Source organism: Hylaeus anthracinus, unplaced genomic scaffold, assembly GCF_026225885.1.
Source record: "Hylaeus anthracinus isolate JK02 unplaced genomic scaffold, UHH_iyHylAnth1.0_haploid 12002, whole genome shotgun sequence".
NCBI lineage: Eukaryota > Metazoa > Arthropoda > Insecta > Hymenoptera > Colletidae > Hylaeus > Hylaeus anthracinus.
The window spans coordinates 15,508,237-15,521,645 of NW_026534349.1; positions in this window are offsets into that span (position 1 = coordinate 15,508,237).

Consider the following 13,409-nt stretch of genomic DNA (forward strand, 5'->3'; position numbering starts at 1 on the left):
TATTCAATTACCACTGTTTCTCTAACATCTGTTAACGTTGTTTGTGACCTAGAAGTACCGATCGATTCTATTTCTAATTTGTCAGACTATTTTAGTCACATTTCCTCGCGGAAGTTCTAGATTTCTTGTAGCGATCCACGTCAGCGCTTAATACTCTACTCGGGATGTTGCCCCAAAGTCGTTTTTGAATTTTTCATCCCCTTCCGTCATTCCTGGCCTCTTTCAAAGAGGCGTTTTTTTACACACTCTCCTCTAGGGGGGTGAATTAACCCCTTCACATCAACCCTCGCTAATGCAACTTTGCACACACCCAGAATACACTTGAAGACTATTCCTCACGAAGTTTCGCCGAAATCGGTTGAAAACTTTCATAGTTATAAGCCTTTGAAGAATCGTTCCGGTTTGCTTGTCCGCTAGTGTAGATCAATATATTTATATAAACATACACTTGGAAACATCCAAGGAGCACCGAACGTTTTACATAATTGAGTAAATGCATTTATGGATTCATAATACGGAGGAATGACGTTCAGGCAGGTTTTAATAATGATACACCGTTTGAACGGCAACAAATGTAGATACAGTCAGTCCCATAAGCATTCGTACCATTTATGTCCATTGAAGAAATTTGTCTAAATTAAATAATACTTTTGATATTACCAAATGAATTTTTCATAATATGTATATGAATGAGCATTTCGCATATATAATATTTATATTTGAAAACATCAAGCCCAACACGTAATTTAAACAAATTTCTTCAATATGCGTAGAGGGTATGAATATTTATGCGACCGACTGTAAGGTTATAAGTGTGCATATTTCGTATGTTTACTTCGATTATAAATGCATCTGCTTAGCACGGTTTTGTATGGAGCACACATATCCGTAAATAACCGCGCTTTAATCATTGCTTACCATTTATGTACCACTTAATTTATACAGATTTTTTCAATAGACATAGAGGGTAATTATGCATACATACAGTGGATGTAGAATGTATTCGTACACCGATCAATTTCCCAGAAAATTTTTGTGTGAAATTGTAGTTTATTAACTTCTTTTTTTATACTCAATGTTATTTTACATATTCTTGAACATCTCTAAGATAGATATAGTCCGAACAACATGTACTAGTTAATATAATTTGTGAAATTAACAAAAGGATGCGAAAAGTGGGTAAAAGTATAGAAGCAATAAGTATTTGTACGATACTTATGAGGAACCATTTACAGTAGAGTTTGTAACGTAAACACATTAGTTTATTGCTCCGTACGAATTAGAAAACATCGAATTTCCAAGAAAGTACTTTTAAAAATGAAGAAGAATTAAAAAGATTTAAAAATTGAAGAAAGTCCCACTTCGAATAACTAATGATTTAGTTAATTTAACGCTTAGAAGAGTTGCAATAATTATAAAATTAAAAGGAAATCCCACGAAGAAAGTATTATATACTTGTAAATTAATGTAAATTTCTTTTTTTTTAATGAAGTTTAAAAAATTAAACAGTTGTGCGAATACTTATTGCTTCAATATTTCTATCGATCAATTGTTTTTTTCTTGTTAATTTCGCAACTTACATAAATAGCTATTTTTTTTGTACTCTATCTATTCTAGAGATTTCCGAGAGTATGTAGAATTATAAAAAATAAGTTAATAAGTTACAATTTTACACAGTTTTTTTGGAAATACCTTCTACACCCACTGTAGGTATTTATGCGACTGTAAGGGGATAAGTGTGCATATTTCGTATGTTTACTTCAATTATAAATGCATCTGCTTAGCACGGTTTTGTATGGAGTACACATATCCGCAAATAACCGCGCTTTAATCATTATTTACTCATTTGCCGGCGAGCCACTCGTGACACGGGCGAAGGTAAATAAATTGTAGGTAGAGTTTCGGTTGCTACGGTGTCCGAGCATCGAAATTAATTTTCCCCTCCAGTAGCAATAATAACGGTAACAACGAAGATAGCGGCCGTTTTCGGTCGTCGCGTTTGTCTCTCGTCGCGTCCGTCGTCGATGAATCCTGCCCCCGAATTCGGGTCGGGTTTCGCGATACAGGGCCGTCACGAAACGGCCTCGAGGCATTCCGCAGGGTGGCAACCCGTAAGGAACGACCACGGGCCAGGAAAGTCGAGCCGAAAGAGGAAAGGAAACGTTTGCTAGATCGCGGCCGCGCACGATCGTCCTTGCGAGAAGAGGCGAAGTTGCCTGTGGACACGCGAGGCCGTGATCGCATCGATCGTGTGTGCGCGCTCCTGGCTTCCATCGTCAGCCACTCCGGGTCGATGTAAATTATGACGAACGCGTCGCCTATGGAAGTTTCCAACTTGTCTCGATCTCGATCCCCAGCCACGAGCTTCTCGGTGTCGCGTGCGTCCATGTCTGCGCTCGCGGCCACAGTTTGCGCCACGACGGTGCTTCTCGCCTCTTAACAATCGGATCCGCACCGCCGCCGCCGCCACCGTGACTTTCGTGTCGCGTTCCCAACGGTGCGGGGTGCCGCTAGATCGATCGATTTCCGTCCTTTCTGCTGGCCCGTGATGGATCGAGGTCTCTTCCGCCGCGCTAACAGCCTTCGCTTCGTTCCATCGTTCTTACCGAGTCCTTCTTGCACGACCGACGACCTCATACTTTTGCGTATCACGGCCGCGCCGGAGCCTCGGTCATTCCGTTTCCATCGCGATCGTTTCTCTACACCGCCAGGGAAACGGAATCTCGACGAATCACGGGATAATTCAACTCTTTGTTTTCGGATACCCCTCTCGAGCTCACTTTGCAAGTCTAGCGAATTTTGAAAGTTTCAAGATTCGTGTTCTCGTGTTTGAAGTTTTTAAATCTTCAGTTTGAATCTATTTGCACCAACCGAATGATTCATAAACCCTCCATTCAGCCTCTTTCTTTCGATTTGTTGAAAGTATCATCGTTGACAGTTTTACGGCTCAATGTTCGAGCAGAGAATCTTCCGAAGCTTTTCTGACACAGAAAACGAGTGCGTATCGAGGATCGTTAAATCGTGCATCCGTGTATCGTGCGGGTTGGTCGCAAGGAGAATCGATAGGGTGCAAGGAAAGTTTAAACTCGCGACGCGCGCTCGTTAAACGCTCGCCCTCTTTGCCTACCAGCGCGATGTCTAACGCCACGCGAGACCGTATCGATGCCGTATCGAGAATAACGGAATAACCGAGACCACGACTCGATTTTCAGCCTTCTTCCACGATGTTCGAAATATTATTTATTTACTTTGTTTGCTAACGAGGTGAATCCTGTAGTACGATAAAGTTGGTAGAAAGGCTACAAGTATAGAGCATTCAGTTACACGTTTTACTGTCGGTCGCTGAGACTACGTATATCATATTATGTCATAAAATTCTTTTATTTTCGGAACATGCATACGAACAGAATAATTATTTCCTCATCCTTTATCACCAGGGCAACAAACTTCGGTCTCCATTTTGTTTTGTATTTTCTGTTATTCTTTTCTTTTTTTTTTAACGAGGCAACGACTTTTTTCCACGAAGTTGTGGCGGCTTAAAGTGAGCTCTGCACTGCACCGCAGTTGTAGACATTCAAAAACCGTTGTAAAGTTGGGTCGTTGTTGATCCTATGGTAAAAATTTTTATTTATCGTTTCGTGAACCACAATTGCGATGGTGTTTCCCAGTAAATCTGAGTGATTTCTACATTAAAGTATTCAGACTGCAGACGCGTACTTCGGATGAGATGATAACGCCACATAAAGAGGCCTAAGTGCTAGAGGATTTCTCAAGTCAATAGTTGCTCTCTGAATAAAGCCTAGAGTTTCGAGGACATTTTGCGCAATACGTTTGCTATGCTCTTTAAAGTTGAACGAGGAGTCGACGATAACTCTCGTGTCTTGCTTTGTACATTCCGGGCCGCTTCAGGAATTTTTCGGCAATTGTGTGTCTCTTCGAGGGGAAATACGAAAGGATACGAAAGGACGTCCACGTATGGGATATCGGTTTGCTCGGTTCGCGCCTCTTTAAAAGCATAGACGATGTGAAACCGGAAACTCGAATAGTCAGACCGTGTAGCGTGTCAATTGAATCGTTGGTCGAACGTGATCGGAAACTCGTAAAGTTGGTATCCCTTTTGAGGTGTCTTGCCTCTTTGTCTCGCTACCCCCTTGTCCTTGCTAAAGTCTACTTTTTCGACGACTCGAGCGTTCCTGGCCGAGGGAGAGAGTTCGAACGAGTCTCTCGATGCCTGGAGACGCGCATTCACCCTGTGCACTCCGAGAATTCTTACGATTTTCGCTTGTTGAGCGACTGGAAACTTCAAAGCAATCCCGTGCTTCCATTTCTACATATTACAAGTGTCCCTTTTCCCACAAAAATGTATGAACGGTTGTAATTTGAAATTTAGTCGGCGTGCTGTTCCACGTAAAGCTTGATGTTAGGTAGCCTGAGCACCATAGCAGATTTAAATAAGGCGCGTAAGATAGTATGAAGGCAGTAATGGTAGAAATCATGCTATCTGTGCGCAAATTGGAGTATTTATTGGCGTTTTTCTTCTTCCGTTTTTTTTTTGCGCATTGTGTATGTAAGATCTCTCTGTACGACGAATCGCGTGGCGAAAGTTTAAATATATATTTTTTGAAGACCGCTGTGTATTTGACTAATCACTAGTGCAATATAAACTCTGATACTTGAACCGAGTTGTTCGCGAACCATTCGTATAAGTGGGCATATTTTATATGGCGGGAGTGACTATGACTCTCATTGGGGTTATACGAATTATACGAGATGCGATAGTATCCCGGATCGGTTCTCGAAGAGGTCATAGTCGAGCAAGTGGTCAGCCCCGTCCCTAAAAATTCAGTTGTCTGGGGAAACAAAGAACCACGTCTGCTCGCAAAAGTACAACGTACCCCGAAATGTTTCACGCGTAGCTCGGGAAAACCTGTACACGAAAGCAAAAGTCCCTGCAACGCTGAAAACTGCAGCTGCAACGGGCTCTTTTGGGAGCAATCGTATATAGCTTGTTAGAGACACACCGAAGAGCAATCGTGTACAGCACGTTGGAACCACGCAAGAAAGAGCAATCATATCCAACATCCTGAAAGCACACATGAGGCAGCAATCACAAAAACCGTGCTAAGCTGCCGACCATGACTTTCGAGCCAGAACTGAATAATGTCCAATAGCTCTTGCGACTGCCGTTGCACTCAAAGCAGTGATGGGCAAAACTTTAGGTTTCGAATAAATCTGAAGTTTGTCGATATGTTTGTCTCGTTTCCGCTTTTGAACATTTTCCAGAGAAAGAAACGAGACAAACTTCAGATTTTTCGAAGCCTAGAGGTTTTGCCCATCTCTGACCCAAAGCACGACCAGTGCTCCCCAGAAATATACTCCCACGAGTAACCAGTCGAACAAACCTGTCACATCTATATTTTGACGTTTCTTTGTCACGTTTCCGACCCAGGACAATGTTCGTCGACGCGTTGTCGCGCTGAAAGGAAAGGGGTTGAGAGGCTACTTCGAGAATACGCGTTTCACTGTCGATTTTCGTGTTTTCAATCGCGGGAACTGGGGGTGGCTGGGTTTCGAGCGCTTCCTGCTTCATCGAAAACATCGACGGGGCATATTTAAAGAGGGTGAGAGATTGACGAAGCGAGAATGGCTGCCGCTCGTCCCGCGGACTGTCGTCTCGCGGCGACGACAGGGAATTGTTTCGTACCGGAAACCAGGAGGCAATCTCACGTCGGGTAGACGTGCAGCGATGTCACGTGATTTAAACGAAACGAAGCGAGAGCGAAACGAAACAAAACAAAGAACGGTAGCTTCCGTGATATCGGCTTAGCAGTTGCATTCGACGCTGAAGCCCTTTTATTTTTCGAAGCCGCGAATCGACGCGAGACGAGGCTGCGACGAGTATGCGCTCCCCTGCACGGTCGTCGACGAGGTATTACGCGAAAGTTCTTTTCTGTTCGACGTCCACGGCAAAGTTGGAGCCGGGAGAAACGGCGGGAATTCGGTTGGCCGCGGCCGACCACGAAGGAGAACCGTTCACATAAAATATTCACCGCGCGAAACACGAGCGTGATTTCGGTGGACGTTTCGCGCCATTTTTCTTTCGACTCGATCACGACGGGGGGATACCGTCGATGGTCTAGCCGGGCAAGGAAAAATGGTCATACCGAGGCTCGCTGTTTGAAACGTAGGAGACGTTTTTCGGAAATGGGGTATAAATAAATAATAAAAAAAAGTAAATGTATAGATTAACCTTAGCTTCATTCTCTAAATTGTAACGAGCAAACTGTGATCTGTTCTCAACGAGGAGCTGCACAACACTGACCGATGTGCATTATAAGATGTGCGCTCCGGGGTACTTAATAAATTCTTAATTTGTTCGGTTGAACAATACTTGTATATCCTTTTATAGAAACAAACGCCGCACACACATTTGTAATTTGTAATCGTAATCGTCTTCGTAATCGTAATCGTAATCGTAACCGTAACTGTAAACGTAATTGTTATCTGTCCGTAACTGTAATCGCTTTTGTTCTCTTTGTCTTGGCCAGATGGCGATACTATATGCGCGCGCAGATTACGTTCGCAGCGCGAAAGTTTGAGTAATTGTTTTACAAAGAAAACCGTAGAAAGAATTTCTAGCTGTATACAGCGTAGGTTTGGCACATCTGTTTAGTCTCTAGTAAACTACAGGAAAGGTCCTCCTAGACACTTTCGTTATTCTGCAATGGCAGATATAACGTTGTACATACAGGGTGTTGCAGCCCAAGTGTTATGAAGCTCTAACTCCAAAACTATAGGCCGTATGCAAAATTGCAAATATGGAATTGTAATATGGGGCGCATGTTTAAGCAAGAAGGAATTTTTGTTAACTTTGTTATTTAACGAGATACGATGGTCAAGTTTCGTTTTTCTAGGCTCAGAATATTGGGATTTTTCCCATTTTCCTTCCTTGAGCTCAGAATCCCAAGCGAGACCCTCCGTATCGATTTCAAGAACCGCATGGTGCTTACTGCATCAATGGGACCGCCCGGGGCCGAACCGAGTTTTTTCCTTGAAAATTAGCAAACTTTGAAGCGTTCTATCTTGAAAACCAATAAAAATCGGGAAATACATTCAAGCTTAATGAATTCGTCTTGAAAAGTACTATCGCATGGTCTAAAAAAATAATATATAGTTCCATTTGGAAAACGAAACTTGGTCGTCATATCTCGTTAAATAACAAAGTTAACAAAAATTCCTTCTCGCTGAAACATGCGCCCCATATTACAATAAAATGTCTAATTTTGGAGTTAGAGCTTAATAACACTTTGGCTGGGACACCCTGTATATTCTCAGTACGTTTATTTTTGTAGTAAAATGACATGTTGAATTTTAGTAAATATTCCATGAACGTCGAGCTGCATAGATTAAATGGGGGTGATTTTAAGAGCAAATAATCATTGACGAAGTTAGTGGAAATGGTGATCGAGAACCCTATTAAATCACACGAGTAGAACACCCTCAGACATTTAAAATTCGATATGACTCGTTAGTTATTTCGCATCTTGAAGATGTTTCTCAGATTTGGAATACACAACAAATTTGTCTAATTATAACGATTGAGAGTGTTCAACACAAATTCTTAAGATACGTCTGTTACAATATTGATAGACCTATGGGTATAGCATGTCACAACTATGACAACACCCTGTGCACTATGCAAATGCTCATTCTTAAGCAGAAAAGTTGAATGTCCTAAGAAACAACTACTTAGAAACAATAATATCTTCTATACTGCTCCATACCGTACCTCAATAAGAAAGCGAAACTCTATTACGAGAGTATGTGCGACGGCTAACAACCTTAATATGTCTGTTTCATGAATCAACTTCGGCATTAAAAAATTCAGTTACAGCAATTTTGCGTGTGCGTAATCTACCCGAACATGGTAGTACATACTGATACGCTGTGTTTATCTCCATTCTTCTGATTTTTTTTTTTGTTATTGTGTTTGATATCAAGGGCGTATTGCGCGTAAATAAAGTATTATTATTATTATTATTAAAACTAGTAGTAAAACTAGTAAAAAAATAATCGTTTCGATATCAATCGATCAACCAGTAAAACCAAACGCGACAGGTCTGTCAAAATCTGGACGTATGGACATTTTAAACCATTCCGTTTGGATGGGATGGAAAAGGGATGAAATGATCAGGGGAAAAGGGAGCGTTCCCTTCATATCGCGCGGCAACGAATGGACCGCGCCTTCTGATCCGTCGACTTTGGTCGCCCAACACGTTACGTAATCATCTTCGCGTCGTCGATTAAAATTGAAGTTTGCGAGCACGGCTTGGTACCCACCGGAATCGATAACCTAGGATCTTCGCGGAACGAGGTGCCCGGATAACAGCATGTACGGCCGAAAGACGGTAAACAGTGACGTTGTTATGCGTTACTTCGGAGATACGGAATATCCGCTTCGCCGAGCCACGGTAATGACGTCGAACGATGACAACGACGTGTCCTAGCAAGCACGCGATCCTGGTTCCGTACATACTACCCTCCTTTTTCCTCCGTTCACGCTTCCTCTGCACTCTGTTCCACGGCGACGACGGTTTATCCTTTACCTCTACCTTCGCTTGTCTGGTTCGCTCGGTCGATTCCGAATCGAATCGAATCGAATCGAATCGAATCTACCTTTAGGTGCCATGCATATTTATATCGTCCGCGCGTTTCCTCTAATGGAACACGCCGGGGGAGGGTGGCTCGAGTCGTTGGCGACGCTCGAGAACGAGGTGGGAAATCGGCGAGAAACGATTCCAACTTATCGCGGTGTATGCGAGAAGTCGACGATAATCCTGCTGTAGTTATGTCAACGACTCTCTCCCATTCATCCGCCATTCGTCCAATGTATGTTCTCGAGGGTTTCCACGATGCGCTACTTTTCGGACGTCCTCGACTCTTGCTGTGTAGCAAATTCCTATTTTTGGCTCTAGCAATTTTGTGATATAATAACAAAAAGAAAAATCAGAAAAAATGAAGACAAGCGCAGTATATCATTACGTAAATTATTACAACTGAATTTTTGGACAGCGAAGTTGATTCATGAAAATGATTAAAGGGACATATTAAGGTTGGTAGCCGTCGCACATATTCTGAATGCAGTAATGCATAATGCAGTTTCGCTTACCTATTGAGGTACGGCATGGATTATTATAGAAAATATGTATTATTGTTCGTAAGTAGTCTTCTTGGAATATTAAATTTCAATAAATCCAGTAGGACATCCAATTTCTCGGTTAATAATTTTAAAAACGAGCATGAGGTTGACTACAGTTCGTATTTATCTAGGTATTTTATTATTTCGTTGTCTAAGCATTTTTACGTCCCCTGTCTACCATCCGAATAGTTACTGCATGTTACGAAATATGCTTCACCTACGTATATCAAAATCAATCCTTGATCAATTCACTCGATGCCGTAGTATCAGCGTAACGAAACGTAGGGTGCGAGATTGAACGTAGGTTCGAATCTCCGCGCTTTATTTTTCGTAGACTTCTGCAATACCTTCCAGGTAAACAGGATTCTTTAATTCCCCTTGGCCTTCCAATAGTTTCATATTTCCGTGAAAGAATGTTGCCGGCACGTCGATAGAAAACAACAGAGAAATTTGAAAATACACGAACTCCGGATGGGGAGCAGGTCCGGGGGTTAAGTCGAACGCACGTACGGGAAACGATTGGCTCGGAAAAGTTATCGACGGGAGACGCGGAATAAAACTCCGAAAGAGTAAACTTTGTCGAGAACGCTTCGTTCAGATCGAAAGTTGGCTCTTCCGTGGTGCAAGAGAAGCGCTCGTCGAAGTAGAATTTCTCCCCCTTATCCCGCAGGAGCGAAGGCGAAGGCGTTCGAGCACGCTTCTCGAGACTCGCTCGAGCCCGGGGAGGGTTGCGCTGGCCACCGACGTTTGTGTTCCGGCCTCTGCCGGAAACTCTCGACTCTGCAACATCAACAAGTGACAAGCAGACAGTCTTTCGTAGCGCGTCGGCGCCTGCGATAAGTGCTCGACGAAATAAGAAAAGTTATAGGCGCTCACTGAAAATTACGGCTGTCTCTCTTCTATTAAAACGATCCTACTTTCCCCCTTCTCCCTCGATTCGCGACTTCCATCTTCTTATCTCGCGCCCAGCTCATTCGAGAGTACGTCGCGAATTGAGGTACTAAGAATATATAAGATAAGAATTAGGGAATTGAGTAAAATTAAATGCGCATAGTTTCTTTTTTAACCGACTTCGAAAAGGCGGAGGTTACTCTATTCGACATGTATATATATTTTTCTTTTCTTATTTTTGTTCCCCGATTACGCCGAAATCTTGTAGAGTATGTCTTCCAGTTGGTCCCGTATCTAAAACGTTTCGCGATTTATCGTTTTCTACCGGTTTTGGTTCGTAGTATACTATATTACTACATTATACATATATTGAAAAACAAGGACAGGTTTTTATTAAAATTACTTTATTGAAAGATATTAACATGTTGATGTACTGTTTAAAATTTGATAAACAAATATATATTATTAAAAACATTAATATAATATTATTAGTGAGAAAGCTGAGCTTGGTGTAGCGACAATAATTTTTCGATATTTGGTGTCAGATTTGTCATCAGCAATCTTAAATCACCGCGTTCCACTATTGACAATCTATTTCTTTCCTTTGTTGCTAAATTGTTGACTACACTGAATCCTCTTTCGGCTAAATATAATGATGGGAATGCAATGAAAATGAATGCGTCCTCGGCACCCCCCAAATTTGTCTTTGACCAAAAGCGCCCCCTTAGATCTCTTCAACGCCCACCGGTGGACGGTACCGACCCCGTTGGGAACCTCTGTTGTAGAGTATGTTTCCCAGTTGGTCCCGTATCTAAAACGTTTCGCGATTTATCGTTTTCTACCGGGTTTGTTTCGTTACGTACGTCGAAGGAAGAGAAACCACTTCTAACAAGAAGAAGCTTGACAAGACAATCGGGAGGATTTGTTCCGAGTCCAATATCGCTCAAGAGGATCTATCTATGCCGAGTCATCCGCTTAGATCGTTGAACGTTCTGTCTAACTGCTCTAAGCGTAACTGACGGAAATCATACGCTAGCCGATAGACGTTTGACGGGCTTTGGGAACGAGAAAAGTCGTCTAGGGAAAATGGAACGATGCTAAGACTCGTTGCAGTTTGGCGTGGGTGGAACGATCGGTCTGTAAGCTGACGTTAAACTGACTCGGATTAACCATGGGAGGGAACAACCGCGTGGTTTGTGTTGGACGGATGAATAGATAGATGAAGGGATGGACGAACGAGTTAGGGACCATAAGTCGTGAGTTGCTCGTTGAAGCGTATTCTGCGCGTGGAAGGTGGCCACTCTGGGTCATTCCGGGCTAACCGAAGCAACCGAAGCTTCCAAAGCATTCGGCTCTCCTGTTGTTGTTGCTGTTGCCGTTGCTATTGCCGTCGAGTCATTGCACGAACGTGCTCTCTCTCTCTGATTCTCCCTTTCTCCCTTTCTCCCTCTCTTGTGCGCGCGCGACTTTGCTGGGGTACAAGGAGAAACTCGCACGGTACCGTGGCCCAGCCTTCGGCAAATGCATGCCCTGTAAATTGCCTGGCATTTAATTACCACGAGTAGGCAGGCCGTGCACGCTAAAGCCAAGAGCCCTCTCTCACATTCCCCTCTTCCCTCCTGTCTCTCTTTCGTTCTCTTCCCCCTTCTGTGCCGTTTTCACCGTATCTCTCTTCGTCCGCCCTTCACCTTTCGCAACCTCCACCCGCCTCTGTTCCTCTTTCTCCACCTGCCTTAGGCTTACAGCGTACAACGCGTGTTACCAAGTACCGCTAAATTAAACACCTGCTTCAGTCAAACGGTACGTACCTCTACTCACCGCTACGACCTACAAACTACACGGCTCAAAGCTCACCCCTTACCCCCTCCACGCTCCATTCCTTACTCTTACCCCTTATCCTCATCTCTTACTTTTACCCTCACCTCTCAACCACTCTTCTTTCCAACGTTTGCCGCTTCTAATTGGACGACGTTACATCTCTGTTTTCCTACGTTCGCGACACGCGATTACGCGGAATGAAAAGTGACCGAGATACGAACGACGATTTCAAACGGTTCCGGGTAGTTTATTATTGAAACCATCGCGGCTGGACGTTAGGTTCTTCCAGTAATTACGTTTGGGACGGGAATGAAGGAAAATGGGTTCAGCCCTGGGCATCCGTCTACTACTCGGGAAAGATACTTGGTGGTATGCGACTGAGAATATCTGAAGCTACGGGTTAACCAGCTTTCGCATGTCACAAATTCACCGTGACAGCATCCGAAACTAGTAGGTGTAGCGCTACTGCCCTCGACTGCTGCCACTCGTTACACCAAGATTCCAAAGAGCCACCCTCTGCTGGATGACCGCTAATTTCGCAGACCATCGCCCGCGCGATATTCGCGTATTTATCGCGGTCCGCGAGATCGTTTTCCTTCTTCCAGTTTCGTCGTTCGTTTCAATTTATCGCAACCCGAGAATTTAACCGACGCGAAAACACGACCACCCCCTCCCCTGGCTTCCGGCACGGTCTCTCCCGAGACCTCTCGTGGCCTTGACTCGCGGTGTTTTCAGGAGACACTGACGTAATTTCCTCCGGTGCTCGTCTCACGATGCATTTTAATTTAGCCCCTTTCTCGAGTTTGTCGGCGTCGGTGATTCGTGAGTCGGTGTCGCGCCTCGAGGAGTTGCACGGGGTGGCTCTTTGGGGGTGTTTTTGATTTGTTGGCTCCCGCGGGACGAGTGCGGGCTAGGAGCAGGCGAAAAGGAGAGAGTGATTGCGAGAAGACGGAAACGGATAGAACGATGTCACGGTACGTCGGGGGTGCGCGCGTGAGAGAGAGATAGCAGGGGGTGGATGGGGGTGGTGAAGAGCTAAAGGAGGACGGGAGCGAGAACGAAACGGGGTAAGAGAGGCGAGAGAAAGTATGGAACGCGACTAGGAGGCCAAGAGAGAAAACGAACAGGGGTTGAACACCATGAGCGTACGACGTCGCTGAGGGAGGGAACGGAGGAGTGGTTGGGTAACCGCACATTATGTGATTTCTACAGGGAGCTAGCTAACTTTGCGATTGAATTGTACCGGCGACAATGGCAATCTGCCAGGGCACTCGACGGTTTCTCCAAGCAGGATTTTCATCGATTTTGTCGCGATTCGCGTCGCGCGGCCTATCCTTTCGCAATTTAAATTCCTTCGCGATGAGAATGCGAACGCGAACGGGCCGGGACCCACCGTTCCCGGCTCTGATTCTCGACTTTTTTCGCCCAAGTCATAACATTCCCCGTGTAAAGGAATTCAAGGGAATATCGACACTAGAGGGAACGCGGACATTATTGTTCG